Raw genomic sequence first — 24,663 nt, 5'->3', positions numbered from 1 at the left:
TTTCCAGTCGTTTACTTAATAGTTGCAAATATGATCACAGAACATTTGAGAAGCACTGGGCTAGAGGCTATGGGAAACCACTGCTTTGTAACTTGCAATGTCTTCCATTAGTAAACATTTTATGAACAGGCAAGCCTAATCCAATAGCCACTTTACGTGCATGCTTACAAATTCCTAATATGCCAGCTCAAAGCGATCCTTGTTCTTATTGTTGAAAGTTAAAACCCACCTCTCTCCTAGGAAAATGAAATGTTTTAAGATATACAAAAAATACTTTTCCTCTAAAAAGAAAAGTAGAAACTCAGAGGCAGAAACTCAGCCTCTCCACCTTTGCTAATGGACCATTACTCTGGCCTAGGCCAGTCTATTTTACATAACAAAGATCTAATCCAGGTAGAGTATAATAGAAATTGCCCAAAGCCCTTTCATTACATCATCATCCAGCAAGGCTCAACCAAGCCTGTGACTCAGGAGAGCCTACAGAGTTGCCCCTGCATGGCCCCATGGGAGTCTGACAACCAATCAGAATACAAGCTCAATTCAAATCCCAACAGAGGGCATAAAACCATCTTGAAGCGTTCTTTTCACTTTGTAGCTCCAAGCCATGTGGTCCTGTCCATCATTAAACCATCTTTCTAACAGTCTCCATGTTTCCAATGTCTTTTTCCCCACTTGGAACTGAACCCAGAAGGATAATTCTTCCAACATTATGATACACTTTTTGGTTTTATTCATTATTAGTTTGAACAATTTTACTAGGTTCTAGCTGGAGAAGTATATTGCGAATACTATTTATTCCTTGTCCCAAAATTAACAGATCTGGGAAGTTGGAGAAGGAGAAAGTGGTGTCAGCCAATATCCAGGGTAGGTTTTGCTGCTCTCACAATAGCAGGCAAAGTTGACAGCCAGGAAATAAATAAATAAAAAAACCCACCAGACTGAAAGGGAACATGGGTCAAGGAGCGCGCAATCAGCCTCTGTGATGTCCACAGTTTGTGTGTTAGCACTATGGAAAGCAGATGCTGTGCCAAAAGGAAACAGATTTTTGCAAGCGGGGGAGGGGAAGGAATACTTTAAATCAGTGGTTCACAAAGTGGGTGGTACCACCCCCTGGGGGGCACTGGGATGCCCTAGGGGGGGCACTAAGAGGTGGCAGGGGGGGCGTTCGAGGCACCAGCCCTGCAGGCTCACCCCATTGACTGTTGCACCACTCCGTAGCCAGCACCTCGAATGTGGCGGTGGCATGTTGGGAAAGTAGAGCAATGTGCCGCCGCAGCCGCATTCGACGCACCGGCTCTGCAGGCTCACCCCATTGAGCCCCTTGCACTGCTCTGGTGCAACTGTCAATGGGGTGAGCCTGCTGTGCCAGTGCCTCGAACGCCCCCCTGCCGCCTCTTAGTGCCCCTTTGCCAGCCCCGTTGGGGGCGCTAAGAAGTGGCAGGGGCGTTCGAGGCACCGGCCCCGCAGGCTCACCCCATTGACTGTTGCACCGCTCCAGAGCCAGTGCCTCGAATGTGGCAGCATGTTGGGAAAGTAAAGCAAAGCCGCCGCCACTGCATTCGAGGCACCAGCTCCAGAGCGGTGCAACAGTCAATGGGGTGAGCCTGCGGTGCCAGCGCCTTGAATGCCTGCCTGCCGCCTCTTAGCATCCCTCTGCTAGCCCCCTTGGGGGTGCTAAGAGGCGGCAGGGAGGCGTTTGAGGCGCCGGAACTGCAGGCTCACCCTATTGACTGTTGCACCGGAGAGGTGCAAGGGGCTCAATGGGGTGAGCCTACGGAGCCAATGTGTTGAACGCAGCAGCGGCAGCACGTTGGGAAAGTAGATCAAAGCCACTCTGGCTTTGCTCTACTTTCCCAAAGAGCCGCCACTGTCGCATTCTGTCTGCCTGCCTACCTTCCTGCCTACCTACCTGCCTGCCTGCCTGTCTATCTACCAATATCGATTGATCTATCTACCTATCAATCTATCTACCTACCTACCTACCTATCCATCCATCCATCCAAAAGGTCTGTCTGTCTGTCTTCCTGCCTGCTTGCCTGCCTGCCTACCTATCTATCCATACATTCATCCAAAAGGTCTACCTGCCTACCTGTTGCCTGCCTGACCTATCTACCAATATATCTACCTACCTACCTACTTACTTACCTGTCTCTCTATCCATCCATCCATCTATGTTTGAAGCGCCAGCCCCGCAGGCACATCGGGAAAGTAGAGCAAAGCCAGTCTGGGAGGGAAGGAGGCAGGGAGGGAGAGGGAGGGAGAGAGAGAGAGAGATAGAGATATGATGAGGCCTAGTTTAGACTGGGGCCCTTTTCCACACTGAAACGTCTTTGGCTTCTATTAAAGGTTTTGTGGATGAAACATGGTCAAGACTATCAGGAAGCTCTCACATTTTGTTGAGGCTTTAAACAGGATCCATTGGACCAGATCTCCACCCTAAAAAATTACTTTTCCCCAGTGTATTACAGTGCCAATTCTGAAGAAGGCAAAACCAAAATGTACTGGTAAATTACAAGGAGAACACACACACACACACACACACACACACACACACACTCCCTTCTAACCCTGCTGGAGCAGGTGATTGGACTAGAATAGATATTTCATTATCTTTCTCCTCCCTCCCTCCCTCCTTTATTTCTTTTTTCTTTCTGTCCCTTCCTTCCACCACCCCCTCTTTCTTTGTCGCTTTTTCTTTCTTTCCCTTTTCTCTTTCTTTTCTCTCTCTTTCCCTCTCTCAGGCTCACTCCATTGACTTGGTGCACTGCTCCGCTTACTTGGGCAGGTCCCTCCGGTGCAGGGGACTCAATGGGGTGGACCTGCAGGGCCGGTACCTGGATTCTAGGTCCTATGTCCTAGAACATGGCAGTGGCGGCACGTTTGAAAAGTACAGCAAAGTGAGAGGTTGGTAATTTTTGCTGCAAAGAATCACAAAAGCTTCTGGGTTGTGTGTCAATGCAATTCAGCAATATAAAATAAATACAAATAAAACAAATCAACAAGAATCGTCAAAGCATCTCTGATTAGATTCTATTCACTACTAGAATCCAATCAGAGATGCTTTGCCAATTCTAGTCCAATGACCTGCTCCAGCAGGGTTAGAAGGGAGTGTGTGTGTATGTGTGTGCATGGCTGTCAAAACTCCAAAAACAAGTCAAGTAGGTCTGGGGAGGCCAGTCATAAATTAGATCACTTGCTAAACAACTGGCCATTAAGTGAGGACCATTTGTGGTTTGTCAGTCACCTGGTCACACCCACCCAGTCACATGACCACCAAACCACACCTACCTGGTCATGTGACCAGCAAGCAATGCCAGCCAGTCACATAACCAGCAAGCCACACCCACCCAGTCATGTGACCAGCAAGCCACACCCTCAAATTAGGCCATGCCCACAGAAATTTGATTCCCCCCCCTGGGTGGGGGGCACCGAGGATGAACTCAAGAGCACCAAGGGGGCGATGGACTGAAAAAGTTTGGGAACCACTGCTTTAAATCAAAACCACACATCTTTCTCTCTCTCTCTCTGTCTTTTCCTAGACTAGCATTTAATAATATAACAAAGAATTCTGCATTCCTGTGATTTCATCATCTAAAAACATCACAGACTCCCAGGAAACATGAGATGGTTCATCTATGGTCTTCTTTTAGATTATGATTTTATTTCAGACTTCATCAGGAAAACAGAGATTCTACTTTGGAAGTCTGAGTTGTCTTCTATGCTTGTTTAAACAACTGACTATGAGGGAACCACATATCTTGTATTCATTCTAGCAAGCAAGAATTTAGCAACAAGAATTTAGGATAACAGACAAACCCACAAAAATATTCCTGAGACAACTACTTTCCATCTCCTTCCTCTCAAGGATCAAATCAAGGACCTTTAGCATGACTCACTGTCTGACTGCTAAAACATATAGTAAATGAGGAGTGGTCTCTGCTCTTGTAAGGATAGGGATACATACATCTAAGAGTGTCTTAGTAAGCCCTTTGTGACCACCAACCTCTTTCTCTAGATCTTAGGAACAAAACTTCTGAATTATCTTTCATTTTTCAAATGCTATAATGGTAGTCTCAATTTTTGCAGAAAATATCAGTCTGCACCCACCCCCATTGCTCCCAACCTGGTTAACAGTTGTGCTCCCCCTCTCAGCTTTCAGAGACTGCCAATTAACACAACTACTTTCACTCACACTAAAAAAAGAAAAGGGCTTTCAGGCATTTTCCATTACTGTTACTGCCTTGTCCATGTAATATTCTGCATGTAATGTCTATATTTTGCCAGGGAGAGGTAAAATATGTTTCCAAAATGTTGCCCTGTTGTGCAGTGGTGAGGGAAGATTATTGATAGAATATGTAAATAGATACATTTAAAACCTTTTGTGGTTGTCATGGTAGCAAGCTTACACTTTGAAAGCTTTAGTAGCCCGAGTTCTGGCATGGTGGCAAATGAACATTGAAATCCTTTGCATTTTTGATACCCCCCCCCCAATCACAATGGCGAATGAGAATAGTGATACTGAAAACAATTACATCTAGCAAACACCAGGATGTTAAATGTTGATTGTGGTTGCTATGGCTATTCTGATTTCACATGGAACTGAAATGGTTAAATTGAACATGGTGAAAATTCCTTCCAGCTGATGAAGATATTCTTTTGTAGATGCAGAAACCTGGTGAAACTTCCCCATGTTCTAACTATATATATATAGTATTCAGCTTTGTTCAGGTATTTTCCCACGTCATTATAGTTGTGCTTTTAAAGTTGTAACAACGTTTCGGCAGAATCTCATCTGCCATCATCAGGCTTCTGTATTGTGTTCGTCTGTGAGTCAGACTTTTACAGTTGTTTCAGTTTTAAATTTGGGGCTAGCCTACTGCTGTGCCAGAATGTTTTTTTCTTCATCCTGATTGGTTGGGAGTCTTGGTCTGTGTTTATTGGTCTTGGAGTTTGCTGTGTTCTGCTTGATTGGTGTTTCTAATATCTTCTGTCTGTTTTGTGGCTTGTTTTGTGTCTTGATTGGCTGGCAACATTGTGTTCCTGTATTGGAGGATTTTAGTGCAGCTTGGCTCCGAGTAAATGGACGGCTATCATTTGTTAGGAAGCTAGGTTTCATCTGGGTGCCTGGTTGGGGTGTATTTGAGCTGGAGGTATCAGGGGGGATCTGTTTGTGCCCAGGTGTTTGCCTGGCTAGTGGTGTGGAGATTTTTTTGTTTGTGAGTGCAGGCTTCCAAATAATTGACAGTCTGGTGGAATCATCTCTTCTATTCATGCTTTCTGGTCTTTTTTCAATCTCTATGGCTTCTCTGATAATTCTGTAGCTGGGGTTTTCTATAGTGGCTAGGGTTTTGGTGCCATTGAAGTTGATGCTATGACCTGTGGCTTTCATGTGTTGGACTAGTGAGGAAGTGTGTTCCAGCTTTTTTTTACTGCATTTTTGTGTTCATCCAGGTGGGTACTTATTCTTCTATTGGTCTGTCCAATGTATGTGGCCGGGCATGATGCACAGGGGACTTCATATATGCCTTGGTTTTCCAGGTCAATTTTATCTTTGGGGTTTCTAAGGATGGCTGCTATTTTTCTGTCTGTTTTGAAGGCAGTCTTGATGTGATGCCTGTGTAGTATCTTACTGATTTTGTCTGTAGTACCTCTTATGTAGGGCAGGAGAGCTGTTCCATAGGCCTGTTCATCTTCTAGGTCTCCATTATGTCTCAGTGTGTTTTTGTGGATCAAGCCGGTGATTTTGTTTTGTGGAAGCCATTGGCTGTCAGTACTTTAGTCAGGGTGCATAGTTCAGTCTTTATGTGTGTCTTGTCTGCCAGGCGTTTGGTTCTAGCAATTAGTGTTTTGGCCACGGAGTTTATCTGTGCTGGGTGGTGGTGGGATTGGGCGTTGAGGTAGCGGTTGGTGTGTGTTTTCTTCTGGTATATGGTGTGTCCTAGTGTGCCATCTGTTTTTTTGTAGATTAGTACATCTAGGAATGGTAGTTGTTTGTTTGTTTCCATTTCCATGGTGAACTTGATTTTGGGGTGTGTGCTGTTTAGGTGTGTTAGGAAATTGTTTAGGTTTTCTTTTCCATGGGGCCAAATCACAAATGTGTCATCAATGTATCTTAACCATAGTTTGGGTTTGTGGGTGGCATTAGCCAGGGCTCTGGATTCGAATTCTTCCATGAACAGGTTTGCAATGACGGGTGACAGTGGTGATCCCATAGGGGCTCCTTCAATTTGCTTATATCTTTGTCCTTTGTACATGAAATATGTGTTGGTTAAGCAGTGTTCTGTTAGTTCCATGAGGTGTTTAGCTGGTTGGTATTTATTTTTGATGATTTCAAGAGTTTCTTTTATCGGGACTTGAGTGAATAGTGAAACCACGTCGAAACTTACAAGCAGATCTTCTTGTTCCACGTGTAGATCTTTGATCAGACAGACAGAAGATATTAGAAACACCAATCAAGCAGAACACAGCAAACTCCAAGACCAATAAACACAGACCAAGACTCCCAACCAATCAGGATGAAGAAAAAACCATTCTGGCACAGCAGTAGGCTAGCCCCAAATTTAAAACTGAAACAACTGTAAAAGTCTGACTCACAGACGAACACAATACAGAAGCCTGATGATGGCAGATGAGATTCTGCTGAAACGTTGTTACAACTTTAAAAGCACAACTATAATGATGTGGGAAAATACCTGAACAAAGCTGAATACCATACATGTAAGTACCCGCGAAAACTTAAGAAAACATACACACACAAACACACACACATATACATATATATATATATATATATATATATATATATATGTATATGTATATATATATATATATATATATGTATATGTATATGTGTGTGTGTGTGTGTGTGTGTGTACATACACACATATATCTATTATATTCTAATGCCTTTTAACTTGGTCAAGAAAAGAACTGAGAGTATGGAACATACATTGCACTAGAAATGAAATAGCTTCCATATCATGAAACCAGCAATTAACGAGATGTTCTGTTGGTGAACTAAAAGAGATATTTGGATGCCCAACTTTATTCTGCTCCAGCAAGCAAATTGAGTGAGTTGCAGTTTATACCATTTTAGACGTCACCAGTCGCAAACTTGGGGCAATGTAGACTCCAACCAACAAGAGTCCCTACAAGGTGTCTTGTTATTTTTGAATTCTGCAACTTCAGGCAAACAAGAACTGCCAAAACAGATGCATGTTACTAGAAAAATACAAGTCATTTATTCCAACTGGCATTCCAAGAAACTGACATAAGATTTAAAGACAAAGCTTGGCAGTTTGTTTTTGTTTTTTTAACAATCTTCATGAGGGCAACTTAGTTTATGTAATATTCATCCTACAGGCAATTGCTTTCTTTTAGTTCCATAAAAAGAAATTAAAATTCATAGGCCTGGTCTATTATTGAACAGATGTTTGTTGTTTCCTGTGTTGCATCCTATGTAATACATGACAAATATTTGGAGTTGATGGGCTGTGAGGAATACTCATTTGGTTTCCAACTAGTCTTTAGACCAGTATTTGCAGCATGGTGCCCTATTGTTGGAGAGTCCCAGGAGGTCATGAAACACTCAAAGTGTGTCATGTATGGATGTGTCCCATTGCAGAATTTGAATTATGATATACCCAGAGGGTGGAGGGAAACCAGGCTCAAGGGTGACAATGAATGATGTGTGTTAGAAATGTAAGTCACCTAACAGTTGGGTTGGAAAATATATAAACCAGGATAGACATTTTAATACTGCCTCTTTAAGGGAATGCTAAAATTGTAATTGGTTGTGGTTCCTCAAACGGCCATAAGATGGAGCCAGAAACCTGGGTTGTTTAGTCCTGTTCTGTTGTTGCTGAGAGTGTTGCTGTTCCTGCATTGACTGTTGCTGATCATCGTTAGTCTTGGATTTGATGTAAGTCTGTTACTGAACTGTTTTTGATACAGGACTTTGTTATTGGATTATCGCTGGACTGAAAACTGACTGCTCTAACCATGAATGACTTGGACTGTTTGTTGAACTTTGCTTAACGGTTTTACTGGAAGTAAAAACCTACATGTTTACTATACAGTGTAGCTGTGTGCTGTTTGTGTGTTATTCTTCACCACTCTCACTATGTCTCCCTGTGTGCACTCATTCTCCTAACGGGGAATTACCTCAACAATGTGTCTCAGAGTCGGCTACACCCAGGCAGCGCCAGCATGTTTACTCCTAATAAACCTTTAAGTGTTAGAAGTTTGGCTAGAGACTCATTATTTAACTGGGGATAACTGACAGCCCTGCTGTCAGCTTTGGAAGCCATATTGAGATTTGATGCTCCCAAGCTGCCACGGTTGGGTCTGAGAAAGTGGGAGGGAGGAATCCATTTAAGTATATCTAGTTAGACAAAATAAAATTCTTTTGTTTGGTTCAAGGTCACTGAGTGTGGCGTATATTGAAATGGAAATCTTACTTTAGGACATATGGTAATTGGACCATGTGATGCGATGATGGCTAAGGGGGGATGGATTTGTGGTTTTGATTTTTCTTTTGCAAAGAAGCATGGAACTTTCAGTTTCAGGATTCCACAGATGTGCCAGTTTACTATCCAAATAAATGTACCTTTGAGATATGTCTGCCTCGGAATTATTGATTGGAATGGAGGTTTGCTGGAATGCTGATACCTGCTTCACTTGTAATTGTCAGCTCTGGAATTCATCACTGCCACAGAGTTGAAAATGTGGGAGGGGGGTGACGTAATTGAATAGTTCTTAGTAGAAAAAATATATGAGTTTGAAAGTTCAAGATCACAGAGTGTGGCGTAGCAAGTAATTGCAGCTGCAGAATAATTGGTTCATGTGATTAATGAGTGTAGAAAAGTGGGTGTGTGTAGGTGGAATTTTGTGGGAGGTCTGGCAAGCACCTCACTTCCGAAATTCCACAGACGTTACCAGTACTTGTTCTTAATAAAGCACTTAGAGATAATGCCTGTCTCGGAGTTACTGATTTGCAACGGACAATTTCTGGATGCCTGACACTATTTCGGAACTGCTTTACTAACGGGGCTGCTGATAACCCCAGAGACTTTCTTTCCAGCGATGGAGAAAGCTCGAGAATCAGCCAACACTGAAGGTGAGCAGGATGGGGCTTGTGGGGGGGGGGGGTGGCGGCGGAGCATTAGCTGAATCCTTCAGCTCCCCTTGGAGGACATGATGGATGCCTTTAGAATTGCAGAAGCGAGAGAGAATTTGGGAGCCAGGCCAAGACATTCCAACTCGTGGGGGAGTTGCAAAATGACTTTAAACAGACAGCCTGAGGAAAAATCTTTTCCTAGCCCCCTGTATACAGCAAAAGAGACAGACTGGAGGGAGGAGGCCCAAATTGAGTCAGAACTCTCTCAAGATGATAACCCCAAGATTTATTCTGGGAGCCCATCAATGGCAGAATTACCACAACAATTCCAGCATTTAAAAGTGAGAAGTTTGGTCTCAAAGCCACAACCTGTCTGGCCAAGCGGGAGCCTGGCACAACCCATCTTCTCTTATCCAAGTATCGTGAGGGACGAGGAGATTACACAGATGCCTGTTGGAGAGGCCCAGCATGAAAGCCCATGGCGACCAGAGGTGCTGACTACCAGAGGTATGCTGCAAACCCCAAGTCCTCCCCACTTTCCGGAAAGAAGGTTACCCCCTGCAGAAAGTATCCCCCCAGGATGGGGATTTTATCCAGGCCAGGGGTAGATTCAGTGCCAATGGATGCCAGCATCAACAAAGCCCTGGGTTGAAGGGGATCTTCCCAGACAGCAGACAGCAGGCACTCCCCCTCCAACCAGGCAGGGAACCAGGCAACACCCCCCTTCCTCATGGCAACCACAAATGCAAACCCCAATTGGAGCAACCCTGCAGAGACCCCTCTCCCAGAGAGGCACAACCCAGCCAGGCCTCAGGGGCCCTGCCCAGTCTAGATACGCAGCCCATCAGGCTCCTTTCATTCCAGTTCAACCTGCAGGTGCCAGGCCCGTACCACCTCCCCAACCACGACCCAGACCAGACCAAATACAGTTCAAAGCCGTTTTCGACAGGTGCCATGAGCATTTTAATTACTTCCTCACTCGAATCCGGTCCCACATAGACCAATTTGGAGATCAATACATGACAGAGTGCAACTTGATTACTGCCATAACAGATGGGATGAATGAAGAGGATGCATCTGACTGGGTGGCCCAACTACACAACAACCAAGCCCCAGAATTACAAGATGTCAATGGATTTATTAAATTATTGAGACTCAGATTTGAAAATCCAGACAGGGTGGCAGAAAATGAAGAGAAGTTAATGGAAATGAAACAAGGCAAGCGACCCTTATCAGACTTTATTTGGGACTTTAGAAGAGTTGCGAGCCATCTCATGGATTGGCCTGAAAGGATGACTTTGCACTACTTTAAGAAAGCCACTGACCCAGAAATAAAGAAGACCTGTAACATTAGGGGAATACCAGAGACTCTGCAAGTGTGGTATGCCACCGCCCTCAAATTAGACCGTGACATCAACCCACATAGAAAACCCCTTCCTGAAGAAAACTGTGGTCAGGTGACCGCTGACCAAACCCGCTGAAGCTACTTATATCCGAACCAACAGGATGATAAAATGTTACCGCTGTGGCCAGGATGGCCATAGAGCAGCTGACTGTCTGGCTCCCACACCTGTACCACAAGCACCACAATCGAAGTCTAGTATGGCTGTCAGAGGTCGGAAAAGTCAAGGAAGACCTCCGGACATTAGCCGGTTTGCTAGACACAGCCTGGAAAGTTCCCTCTATGCAGAAGGTAGCAGCGGACTTCCAGACTGACACCACCTCCCCGAAAACCTGACCGACGAAGACGACCCAATGGTGAGTGCTTCCATCATACCTTTTACTGTCAAAGTCAAGTTAGTGTGCCTAACACAGGGGAGGCCGGGGAATTAGAAGCTGTCATTGATACTGGGTGCTCTAGATGCCTTATCGGGCTTCCTATCATTGAGCAATTGGGCATAAAGACTAACCCTCTAAGACGCCCAATCCGATTTGAGCAAGTGGATGGGACATTAATTGGGGAGACCCCAGCTACCCAAATGACAGAGTTGATCAAGATGGAAATGGGTCCTCACCGCGAACTCATACGCTTTATAGTGGGCCCCAGAATGTCAGAATCAATCATATTGGAACTTGTTTGGCTAGACAAATGGGGCCCCACCATCAAATGGGAGGATGGATTCAGGAAAATCATCATTGGGTTGGGCCCACTGCCCCCCTTCCCCCCACTAAGAAACCACCAGCCGACTTGAACCCAAAACCTGAACCAGCAGCCACAGCATCCAACCTTCTCCCAGATACCCCCCAAACACCCAACCAATACTGTTAGGAATTGTCCACCAATTAGTTGGGTTGGCAATATATAAACCAACAATGTATGTTTGTAGCTTTAAGACAAAATAACTGTATTGATTTATACTATATTTCAATTGGTTGATTATATTGCAAATTACCATAAGAGGAAGCTAGAGATCATAGCTTGCTCTCTCTGACATTCTGTCTCTCTGACATTCTGTTGCTATCTAAAGTTCTCTGTTGTATTTATGCTGTACTTATATTTTGATATTTTTGTTTACTGTAAATGACAAAGGCAACTGGTAAGAAGACTTTGTAATTGGATATTCTTTGGACTGTTAAATGTATATGACCTGGACCATTTATTGGACTGTGCTATTTCTTAAAGTAAACTTTAACTCAATTTAGTGTATCTGTGTGTGGCCGAATAATTATTCATAACTACTCTCATAAATGTTTCCATGTGCATATCTTTGTTACTCAAGGGTTATTCTGTACATATCATAACATTGGTTATGGGCCCAGAGAGATATTGAGAATCAGTGTGAATATACAGTTTCATATTCAGACAGCTGATTGCAGTTTATTGCTAAACTACCAATGACACAAGAACAGTCAACCAGTATATCCCAGATAACCCAGTTGGATGGAACAAACTATGTTTCCTGGTCTATGAAGTGCAGCCTACTTCTGCGTAAAGATGGATTATGGACTGTAGTTAATAGTCCACCGGATGTAACAGCTTGGAACCCATTGAATGATGAAGATAAAAAGAAAATAGCTGACTTTAACTGGGATAATGAAACGGCTCTTAGTATAATTGGACTGACACTGAGTGATCAGCAGTTAGTCTATATTCGTGGTGAAGAATCTGATGCTAGGTGTTGGGACATTTTGAAGAAGATTTATGTTTGAGATAGTGTGGGTGCACACATACACCTTACACGTAAACTGTTTAGAGCCTGTCTTATAAAAGATGGCGATATGTTAGCTCATTTGGAGTTTATAAAAAAGACTTTACAAGAGCTACAAGAAAAGGAGCTGATTTTCTCGGAGTTGCATCAAGTTTACATCATTCTTTCTTCTTTGGATGAAACTTATGATGATTATGTGTCTTCACTGGAAGTTTTAAACAGAGATGAACTTACATTGACTGGCATAATTGGAAGACTGTTAGAAGAGTCAAGAAGAAGGCAAGATAGAAATCAACTGAGAGAAAGACAACCACAGGAAGAAAAACTGTCTTCAACTGCCTATATTGTTAGGAAATGTTTTTCTTGTGGGGCTAAAGGTCATACAGCCAGATACTGTACAATGGGCAATACTGTACAATGGTTGTTTTTGCTGATATTATTGGACCTAAGAAACCTAGTTTAGGTGGAGCCTGTTATATATTAATTATAATGATCATATTTCCAGATATGGATTATGTTATTTAATGAAAACGAAGAAAGAAACATACCAGCATTTTGTAAACTGGCTAAAATTTGCTAAAAGGAAAAAGAAACAGAATGTTATTAGATTAGTAACAGATAATGGTACTGAATTTATCAATAGAAAATTTGAAGCCATGTTACAGAAAGCTGGCATTGAACATAAGCATTCTGCTCCTTATAGACCACAACATAACTCATATTGAACGTAGAGGACAAACATTACAGGCTATGGCTAGGACTATGATTTCGGATTCTGGTTTATCAGAGGAACTTTGGGGTGAAGCAATAATGTGTGCTAACCATGTTTTGAATAACATAGTGGATTCAGCGACTGGTGAATTACCATTTACTCATTGGAATGGAAAAAAGGCAGATCTCAGTTATTTACATACATTTGGAACCCCAGCATGGGTTCATATTCCCACGCAAGTAAGGCGAAAGGGACAACATAGAGCGAGACAATTAGATTTTGTAGGTTATGAAGCTAATCATAGAACATTTAGATTTTGGGAGCCAGGTACTACTAATGTATATTGCAGTGGAAGTGCTAAATTTCTGGAGCATGTTGGCTGGAGAAAGCTTGAACAGGAATATAATAAGGTACAGGATAGTGTTGTTGTTGAGACTCCATTGTTTACCGATAATCCTGATGATAATAATATTGATGATAAGATAGTGGAGGAATCCTCAATGGAGGAATCATCAATAGAAGAACCCTCTATGACTGTAGAAGACGAGGATTTGATAGGGGAGGTAAAGGAAGAGGACATGCCAACAACATGTACTGAGTTGCCTAGGAGGTCAACTAGGGAGAGACGTCCACCTGACAGATTTCAAGCAGGCATTGTATGTCAGGTTAATACAGAACCTTCTAACTTCAATGAAATAAAACCGTATCCTATAAAGGATCAGGTAGCTTGGCAGGAAGCTATGAATAGGGAGTTAAAATTGTTAAAGGATTTAGAGGTGTATGAGGATGTAAAGTTACCACCAGGTGAGCATGCAATAGATTGCAAATGGGTGTATAAGATAAAGACTGGTATGGATGGGACTATTACCCATAAAGCAAGATAAGTTGCTCAAGGATTTGCTCAGTCAGATAAGGACTATGATGAAGTGTTTGCACTTAGTGTGAGAGCAAATACATTGACAGCAGCATTAGTTTGGGCAGCTAAGAATAAATGTAAAATAAACCATGTAGATTTTGAAACTGCATATCTACATGTACCTTTACAATATACCATCTATATGAAAAAGCCATTAGGTTTAAAGGATGATGGAAAAACTGATTATTGGAAAGTAAAGAAAAGTCTTTATGGTCTAAAGCAATCCAGTTATGAATGGAATAAATGTATTGTAAAGGAATTAGTTTCAATAGGTTTTGAAGCTGGTATAGCTGATCCTTGTTTATTCAGAAGAGAAAAAGATGGTTTAATTTCTCTGTTACTGTTATTTACGGATGACATAGCAGTTATAACTAAAACTGTTAAGACACCAATGAGTAAGGAATTTACACATAGTGATATCAAAAGTCCTATGTTTGATAAGGAAATATATCAATCTTTAATCGGTAGTCTATCATATCTGGGTAATTGGTCTAGATCAGATATATCTTACAGTGTAAACCAACTGGCTAGGTATAACGCTGAACCAAATGAAAGGCATCGGCAAGCAGCTAAGCGAATAATTGGTTTTTTAAAACACACAATCCATTATTCATTATATTTAGAACCAAGTAATGAATTAGTGTTAACTGCATATGCTGATGCAAGTTTTGCTACTGATATAATGACTCGTAAGTCAACATCAGGTATAGCGGTAATGTTGGGTAATGCTTTAATAGGATGGAAGTCTATAGGTAACAACATATTAGTTTATCCACTATGGAAGCGGAATTCTCATATTTATCATTAATGTGTACAGAATTGATATATTATAAGCAATTGTTGAAGAATATTGGAATTACTGTACGTGATCCATTTATTGTTTATGAAGACAATCTGCAATTAGTATGGCTACTAATTTAGCTGTTAAAGCAAGGTCTAAACATACTGATTTGAGATATTTGAGCATTAGACAGTGTGTTCAAAATTAATTCAGTTAGAATACTGCATGATTGAACATAATATTGAAGATCATTTCACAAAAGCTCAAGGTGCAATTAAGCATAAAGAGTGTTGTGAGAATTATGGTTTAAAGATGTAATGTATTATATATTGACCTACCCAAAGGGGAGAATGTTAAGAATCTGTCCATCACTTAGTTGGGTTGGCAATATATAAACCAACAATGTATTTTTGTAGCTTTAAGACAAAATCACTGTATTGATTTATACTATATTTCAATTGGTTGATTATATTGCAAATTACCATAAGAGGGAGCTAGAGATCATAGCTTGCTCTCTCTGACATTCTGTCTCTCTGACATTCTGTTGCCATCTAAGGTTCTCTGTTGTATTTATGCTGTACTTATACTTTGATATCTTTGTTTACTGTAAATGACAAAGGCAACCGGTAAGAAGACTTTATAGTTGGATATTCTTTGGACTGTTAAACGTATATGACCTGGACAGTTTATTGGACTGTGCTATTTCTTAAAGTAAACTTTAACTCAATTTAGTGTATCTGTGTGTGGCTGAATAATTATTCATAATTATTCTCATAAACATTTCCATGTGCATATCCTTGTTACTCAAGGGTTATTCTGTACATATCATAACAAATACAAAGACTTGGCTGAAGCATTCAGTGAAGAGGAGTGCAATTTTACCTCCACATTTAGCCACTTGATTGCACCATAGAATTTGAACCGGGGGGCAAAACTACCAAAACCAAAGATGTATTCCATGACACCTGCTGAAATGACTGAATTAAGGAAATACATTTACAACAGTTTGGACCGAGGTTTTATTGAACCTGCCAAATCGAGGTTTGCTGCCCCCGTGCTGTTCAAGGAAAAGAAAGATGGTGGGCTGAGATTATGTGTGGACTTCAGGGGTGTAAACGCTGTGTGCATCAAAAACATGTACCCTCTCCCCCTCTTGAAGGACTTATTAAACCACCTGTCAAAAGGCAAGGTATTCACCAAGCTAGATCTGAGAGAAGCTTACTACCAGGTCCGCATCAAAGAGGGAGACGAGTGGAAAACAGCCTTTAACTGCCCTTTGGGTAGTTTCCAATTCTGAGTCATGTCTTTCGGACTTCAGTATTTATGCAATTTATTAACGAGGTTTTACATCCACACCTATACTGGGGAGTACTTGTATACCTGCATGACATCCTTATATTCAGTGAAACCATCAAAGAACATGTCTAATTGGTGAGACAAGTCCTGGAAAAACTTCTACCCGCCAAATTATATGTAAAGCTTTCAAAATGTGAATTCCACAAGGAGTGGTTGGATTATTTAGGCTACTGGATATCCAACTGGGGAATTGAGATGGACCCTGGGAAGGTGAAATCCATGCTGGACTGGCAACCCCCCAAAACCCAAGAACAACTTCAAAGTTTTTTGGGTTTTGCCAATTTCTATAGACAATTCATCCTTTCTTTTGCCAAGGTTGCCCTCCCATTGATGGAATTATTAAAAACAGACCTGTCACGCACCAAACTGAAGCCCAGTCAACCCCTGGCTTGGACCATGAACTGTTAGAAAGCTTTTGAAACCTTAAAACGCCTCTTTGCTGCTGAGCCCATTCTCCAGCACCCAGACCCGAGCAAACCTTTTATAGTCCAAGCTGATGTGAGCGACGTGGCAGTAGCGGCTGTTCTGCTACAAAAAGACTCTCAGAACCAACTGATGCCTTGCACTTATGTGTCCAAAAAGCTAACGGACACAGAGCGGAGATGGGCGGTCTGGGAGAAAGAAGCATTTGCCGTACAATGGGCTTTGTTGACTTGGAGACATTTCCTAGAAGGGGTGAAGGAGCTGTTTGAGGTATGGACTGATCACAAAAACCTCAAGACCCTAAAGACCCCTCAGAGACTATCTCCTAAACAAGTCTGCTGGGCTCAGTACTTCAAGCGATTCAACTTCAACATGAAATATATCCCTGAAGGAAAAATCATATTGGCGGATGCCCTGTCCAGAAAACCCCAGTTTGACAGTCACCGAGAGGAAATAGTACAAGCCTTAATTTCAGGAGCTCAATCGGCAGACCAAGTAACCACTCGAGGCCAAGCCAACCGCAAACCCAAGCACTTGGAGGACAAGCTGACCACAGAATTGAAAGCAGCCCTATTGACCGATCCCTGGCTCCTGGACCATCAAACTGAATTAACAATGAATGAGGGACTGGCTTGGAAAGGGATTAAGCTTTATGTACCCGCAACCCTAAGACTACTGCTACTTAAGTGTTGCCACGACTTGTGGTTGGAAGGCCACTTTGGGTTCTTAAAAACCCTACATTTACTCAGGAGACAGTTCTGGTGGCCTAAAAAACAACAACCAATGTCAAGGACTATGTAAAAAGTTGCTCAGTTTGTGCCACAATGAAACACAGAACTGGAAAAACCCCTGGCCTCCTCTAACACAGCCATGAGAAGAAATTGCAATGGACTTTATCATAGAATTACCTGAAAGTGGAGGGAATACAATCATTTGGACTGCCATTGACTTATTCTCTAAGCAGACCCACTTTACAGCCTGTAAAGAACTTCCCTCTGCAAATAGCTTGCAAAACTGTTTGTGAAGCATATCTATAGACTACATGGAGTACCTCATAGAATAATATTAGACAGAGGGGTACAATTTACCACTAAGTTCTGGAGGGAATTCTTGAAGTCTATTGCGTCCTTCCAAGGGTTATCCTCAGCATTCCATCTGGCCTGCAACGGAGCAGCGGAAAGAGAAAATTGAACAATACATTAAATGCTATGTAAATAATCAAGAGGAAAACTGGGCTGAATTCTTACCATTTGCAGAGGTTGCTTATAATAATTCAGTACATAGCAGCACGGGGCTGACTCCATTCCAAATCAACATTGGAATGGACTTTGTCCCTATGCCAGAATTGCCTATAGAACTTCCCACATCCATGTCTCTAACAGAATGGATGAACTCATTAAAAAAGGTTGGGAAGATACAAAAAAATCTTTAACTGAAGCTGCAAAAGATTACAAAAAGCAGGTGGACAAACATAGATCCCTTCAACCACAATTTAAAGTGGGAGACAAAGTGTGTTTGTCAACCAAGTATCTTAGATTGAAACTTCCTAGTAAGAAGTTGGGACCAAAATTGTTAGGTCCATTTCCGATTTCCAAAATAATCAATCCGGTCACAGTCCAATTACGTCTTCCTCGATTATTAGGGAAAATTCATCCAGTTTTCCATAGTAGTTTGTTAAAACCAGCTGCTACATCAATGATAAGACCAATACCAATCGTTCCCCCTGAATCGTTAACTGTACAGGGTGAGACACATTAAGAAATTAAGAAAATCCTTGACTCTAGATTACACTGAGGACAATTGCAATATTTGGTCTTATAGAAGGGTTACCCTGTATCAGATGCTAGTTGGGTAAAAAGTTGGGATGTACATGCTGATACATTGGTTAACCAATTCCATGAGGACTTCACCCACAAACTGAAGGGTTCTTGTGGAGGGGAGAGAGGGGGTTAAGGACAACGCATTAACCCCTGGTTGTGTTTGTTTTTCTTATAGGAGAAGGAATTTTCAAGTGGGCACACCTGTCAGCTCTGGAATTCATCGCTGCCACAGAGTTGAAAATGTGGGAGGGGGTGATGCAATTGAATAGTTCTTAGTAGAAAAAATATATGAGTTTGAATGTTCAAGGTAACAGAGTGTGGCATAGCAAGTAATTGCAGCTGCAAAATAATTGGTTCAAGTGATTAATGAGGTGTAGAAAAGTGGGTGTGTGTAGGTAGAATTTTGTGGGAGGTCTGGCAAGCACCTCAGTTCCAAAATTCCACAGACGTTACCAGTACTTGTTCCAAATAAAGCACTTAGATTATGCCTGTCTTGGAGTTACTGATTTGCAACGGACAATTTCTGGATGCCTGACAGTAATATCTAACAGAAACAACAATGACCGACGAAATAAAACAGGAGGAAAATATTTTAAGAGATTTAAAAAGAGACCTGGAGTTGCAGGAAGACATTTTTCAAAGGGAGACAGGGGCATGGGTAGATACTTTGAAATCTAGACAGTAGAAGAGGGTAGAGATGGGAGAAATAATTAGATTGAATAGTCAAGATGTGTATAAAGACAGAAACAAAGATTTAAGAGAGGAACAAGTTTAAAAATGAATAAAAATTAAAATATTAATGAGAACAAGAGATGATGGTTAGCAGGGAAGGCTTTTTAACATAAGGGTGGCATGATTAAAAGTTAGAATGGATATAGAAATAAGAAATGGGGAAATATTAGTATATATACTTTTATATAACAAAATAAAATCAATAATAAGGTGGGAAAATTAGAGATGGAATAGTGTTGCTATTATGTAATGTTTTAATAATATTGTGATAGGTACTGGAACAACATATTGGAACATTGAAATAACAAAATAATGGAATAGCATAACTTAATGTAAATATAGGTATAAATGTTAGAATTACACTAGCCTGATGAATGTAATGAATATGATTAATATTACTATTGTTTTTGTATTAAATGAAAAAGAGGTGAGGGTGAAAAGGAAAATGTCTTTTAAGTATAATGGTGACATGATTAAAAATTAGAATGGAGATAGAAATAAGAGAGGGGGGATTATTAAAACACACATTTTTATATAATGACATAAAAGCAATAATTAGAGGGAAGATTAGAAATTAAACTTTCCATGTAAGTTTAAACAATACTGTGATTGGCATTAGAATAATATACTCGAATACTGAATAATCAAATAATGAAAGACCATAATTTAATAAAAGGTGTGTATTAACATTAGAATTATATGTTTGATGAATATAACAGGTATGAATTATGTTCATATCTGTTAATGTTAACAGATTAATGTTAATAACATTAATGTTATTTTTATTTGCACCAAAATGTATGATACCCAAGTTCCACACTGTTTATGCATTGATGTGTATATGTAGAATAAAATAAAAAAACTTGACAAATTATAAAAAGATGCATTGGTTCTAAAACTAGCTGGCTTGCAAGGACAATTCAAGGTTCTTTTTTTTTTTTAATAAAGTTTTATTTGGGTTTTCACACATACAAAATACAAATAAAACATCTTTTTGAAAATAGCATGGTCCCGGGTTGAACTTCTTTATACAGACACAAAACTCAATTTCATGCTCCTTTTTGTGTTCTATTCCATATCTTATACTATTCTACATTTTCTATATAGTTTTTTCCCCTCTTAATTTTCTCAATTTATTTTGATTATCTCATCTCAGTTCAAATCATTATATTTATACTTTTGTCTGTTCTGTTTCAATTTCATATTACCTTTTCTCATAAAACAAATTTTCTCCTGTAGTTACTAATTGGAGTATGACACCTTTATATCTTTTAATTACATCCATTCAACTCTTATTTAAACTTCAGTATATACCTTAAGGTTATGACCTTCAATATAATACATAATACGTAACTTCCAATCGAATTCTGCTTGGTACATTCTTATAATACACAGCTATACTCTTTAAAAAAAAAAGAAAGGATTATCAATATATGTAATTATAAACCCTCATTCCATTTCAATTCAGTTCTATCATTAATAATCATTAAAATCTTAACATCTTTAACACTTCTTTTCAATATCATACTTCCTTAAAAAATTAATTTTCCCTTATTTCTTCACATATGTTTTGTAAATAATTAAATATTCATTTTGTTACATTTATTTATTGACAAGCATTCCACTGAATTATGATAGCTATTTTATCAAACATTTTAATCATACATTGTTTCATATTTTCTAAAATTATTTCTGTTTCTAATATAACCATACTATCTTATGTACCTTTGCAGAATCCCTTTTTCCATTAAATTTTCACCCATTATCTCTAAATAGGCCCTGTTTCTCTATATTTTGTTTCTGTCCTTTATAACTTCTTTTCCTTTCTTTCTTCCCTCTCATCTTCTCCCCCCCCCCCTTGTTTTACCTCGTCTCTCTACTTCTAATTTTCTCTTCTGCATTTCCTTCTTCTGTTGCTTTCTGATTTTATGTTTATTTTTCACTCTATTTTTTTTTTTGGAATTGTTTTTCCCAATCTTAAACTTTCCATTCCCTTTCTCCCCTTTCCTTTTTCCCCCCAGCTAAGATTACTTGTTCATTAAAGATGGCTTCTTCTTTGTCGCAATCTTCTTGTTCTGCAGGCATTTCTTGTTGTTTCTCATAGTTCCAAATCGCCATTTCCAAAAACTGAAATACGAAGCCAAAAGAGCCTCTCCCTTCTTGTGCGTCTTCTTTGTACTTTTTAAGTTCCATTTTCAGTTCTTCTAAAAGTGGAGCCATTTGAAACAGTTTTAAACAACCACCCAATTGATTTTAGTCATTCAAATACAAAAACCAAAAATCCAGAAATCATCAAGTAATCCAAATAGTCCCATTATTTCTTTTTCAACTTTCTCTTCCTGGGGTTTTTGTTGCAATATTTCAGTTAGAATGTATCTTTTGGAAGTCTTGTTGAGATTTTACTGTAAGTTCTTTTTAATTCCAGGCAGTCTCCTCCCTTCCAGATCCTGCCCTTTTATTCTTTTTCTCTCCTTTCCTGTTTTCAAAAGCTTTTGATTATCCAGAAATCTTTATTATCCCTTTGACTTTTTATTTTCAGCATTAAATGCCTATTAATGTCAAAGTGGATTTTTTTCCAATTTCTTGCTTAAGTCTCTTAGCTGCCAGTATAGGAAAAGGAGGGGGAAAAAAACCAAATCTTTTCCCTTTTCTCTCTCCTTCGCAGCTTAAAAATCTTCTTAGGGAACAATGTTATTGTTTTTTTTTTTAATAGTTTCAATTCCAGGGTACCTTATTTGTTGCTTTTGCTGTTTGACCCGGTCAACCAAAACTTTCTATTCTTATCTTCTTCCTGCACATTCTTTTCCGGTCAAGTTCTTCTTTGTGGTGGCCATTTCTGACCACCGCTACAACTGCCTTCAGGAAAGGGAGTATTGGCCAGCTGGGGAGGAGAGATGTGGCTCTTCTCGACCCTGCAGGCAGTCTCCCACTTCTTCACCACCTCTACGGGGTCGTTTAGCCCCGAAACCAGCTGGCTTGGTGCTCCAGCAGCGAGCACAGATCGAAGCCTCGCAGAGACGAGGTTTCGGTCTGTCGCCGAAAAAGCTCAAACCAGAAGTCCTCTGATCATCACCTTTAATGCTCATCATGGCTTAGGGCATGATTACTAGAGGCACTGTTTATCTCCAATTATTTATGCCTGCTTGATATGTTCAAGCAGAGTAGGTGTGCTCCTAGTTCAGTATTAAATAATGCCATCTCACGGGGCCAAGAAAGTGTGCCTTTTTGTCATGGCCTACCCTCTGGAACACTGTTCCCACAGAGCTATGTTTGGCATCCACCCTTCTGGAATTTTGAAAAGCCCTTAAACCTGCCTTTGTTCCCAGATCTGTGTGTGTGTGTGTGTGTGTGTGTGTGAGAGAGAGAGAGAGAGAGACAGAGACAGCGACATTTCTATTAATGTAGCTATTTTTAGTCCAGGATGCTTCTTGTTAGGTTTTTAATTGTTTTAGCTATGTATTGGATTTTGCAAAGCAGCCAAACTCTGCTGAAGTTGGCAGCCATAATAAATATAATGAAATAAATAATGCTAACAGTAAATCCCCACTTTAAAAACAATGTACTATTATTGCCAAGGAATCTCAAACATGACATTAAGATGATAAAATATTTCCCTTTATTATCCTCAGTGTATCAATTTTTAAAACTATTTGGAATGAAGGGATGAATTATTTCAGGGCCATAACAGTGCTAGATACATATAGTGCAACACCACCAAGCATCTGTTAATGCCACCTGATGCTGCAGGCACAAAGCTTATAGCTACATAATGCCTAGATAAACTGGACCTTCACAATACCTCTTTTGCCTTTAAACATCCTTCTTTTGATTAACTAATCTCATCAGTTTGGCTTCCTTATCAAACTTGAACCAATTCAGAAAAGGTTATTCAAGAAGCAGGGTGGATGGTATATGCTGGTCATTAGATAAATAAATCCTGACTTTCCACTCTCTTTATAACATTGGCTGATCTACTCCTCTTTCCTAGACCTTACCCAGCATCTAAGAACTCAGTCTAAGACAGCACAGATGCTCCATAGCGTGCAAACAACTGAATTAGTACGTGCAAAATGATTTTTTTATGTCACAAAAATCAGTATGAAAATTGAAACTAACAGCAAGGGAAAACATATGAGCTTTGTAGAATGATCTGTCACTGAAGTATCTATTTGGGGACAAAAGAACTACACAGTCAAATCTGACACAAACAGATCTGAGCTCTAATGCAACAAGTCCCAGTCTAGCATCTGGACTTTCAATAGGTAGAAAGACTGTATTATTTTACATGCATTAGCTCATCAGTGTGTTAGTATTTGTCTCTGGAAACCTGTTGGATGAATTATTATTCTCAATTAGGCAGCTTCAACTTCCTATAACTTTTTCACTTCAATGCCTTCTGACCTGATTATAATTTCCATTGAACCATACTTCTAACTCAGGCAATACCTCATGTAGTGGTGAAACACGCCATGATGGGGCTACCTTTGAAAACTATCAGGAAGCAACAGATAGTGTTAAATGAAGCAGCCACCACCTACTGTAGGTGACAACTATCATAACAATTTTGCAGGTATTGCATTGGTATCTAAGAGCTTCTGAGTACAATTCAAAATGCTGGTTTCTTTATAGCTTGGTGTCCAGGTATCTTCATGCCCATCTCCTTCAGATAGAACCAACTTGTCCAGTCTACTTATAGATATTGGGATATTGGGATATTGAGGGAAAGGCCATCTCTTTCCCTAGAAATCCACATAGTACCATCTCTTATGTTTTACCGGTTTTCAGGAGAGGGCAGATTTTTTTTTTTCTCCATATAGTTGTTAACATATTTTCTTGTTGGACTCTGGGTTTCAGAAAGGATTGAAGTTTTTAATATAATTCATTTTTTTTGTTTCATATGGAATATTTTCAGTCTTACTCCATAGTAACTTTTGCTGCATTAATATACTCAGAGTTAAGTTCTAACACCCCTCATCATCCAGAAAACTAGATAAACTCCTAAAAGACCCTAAAATGCTAATTCACAAAGTCTGCATTAATAGACTGCAGAACGTGTGCTTTGCTAATGTCAAATTGAGGGTTGATCATGGTGTATTGGGCATGATATTAGAGTCTTATATTGCTCTCATTTTACTGCATCATTTCCTTTTTACTGTACTGTATTTTTATTTTGAAATGCTTGGTGAGCTGTGATCTATAATCAAATCATTTGTCCATCCATCCATCCATGCATCCATCCATTCATAATATTTTAACTGTCAGGCGTGCCTATGGAGTTAAAGTTATATTTCAACTAATTGACCAAGCATGTTCACATTTTTAGGGTACTTCTGGCCATAAACCTAGCACCACTGGTCACTATAGCTTCCAAATGAAGCAACATTGTGACACCAAACCAGACAAGTTACAGTTGAGTTGAGCAGAGGTGAGTGAAAGCAGAGGTTAAGATTTTTATGGGAGTGACTAAAACACTTGAGATATTGCTCAAGTAAGTTCAACTCTTAATGACTCTGTAGACGTGTCCATGTAGTATTTTGTTGGGAATAGTACAAAAGTGTTTTGTTACTCTTCCACATGATTTTTGTGATCTCCTAGTCAAGCCTACAGCTTTGGAATTCACTAGGGGCCTTCATCCATGTATTAACTGAGCCTGGCC

General features: G+C 40.1%; 2 long non-coding RNA genes across 2 annotated transcripts in view; both read left to right on the top strand.

Moving 5' to 3' along the window:
* LOC148133099 (uncharacterized) overlaps positions 1-19,944 on the top strand; it is a 40,646-nt gene extending 20,702 nt beyond the window's left edge. The window contains exon 2 of the long non-coding RNA XR_015746563.1: positions 18,451-19,944. This is a non-coding gene — a long non-coding RNA (uncharacterized LOC148133099). The remainder of the gene's footprint in view (positions 1-18,450) is intronic.
* Positions 1-24,663, top strand: part of LOC148133098 (uncharacterized) — a 704,593-nt gene that overhangs the window by 573,262 nt on the left and 106,668 nt on the right. The window lies entirely within an intron of this gene.

This window comes from Notechis scutatus, chromosome 1 (assembly GCF_049901735.1).
Source record: "Notechis scutatus isolate UNSWTSFEM ecotype Mainland chromosome 1, rNotScu1.2, whole genome shotgun sequence".
NCBI classification, from domain to species: Eukaryota; Metazoa; Chordata; class Lepidosauria; order Squamata; family Elapidae; genus Notechis; species Notechis scutatus.
This window is presented reverse-complemented; position numbering and strand designations above follow the sequence as displayed.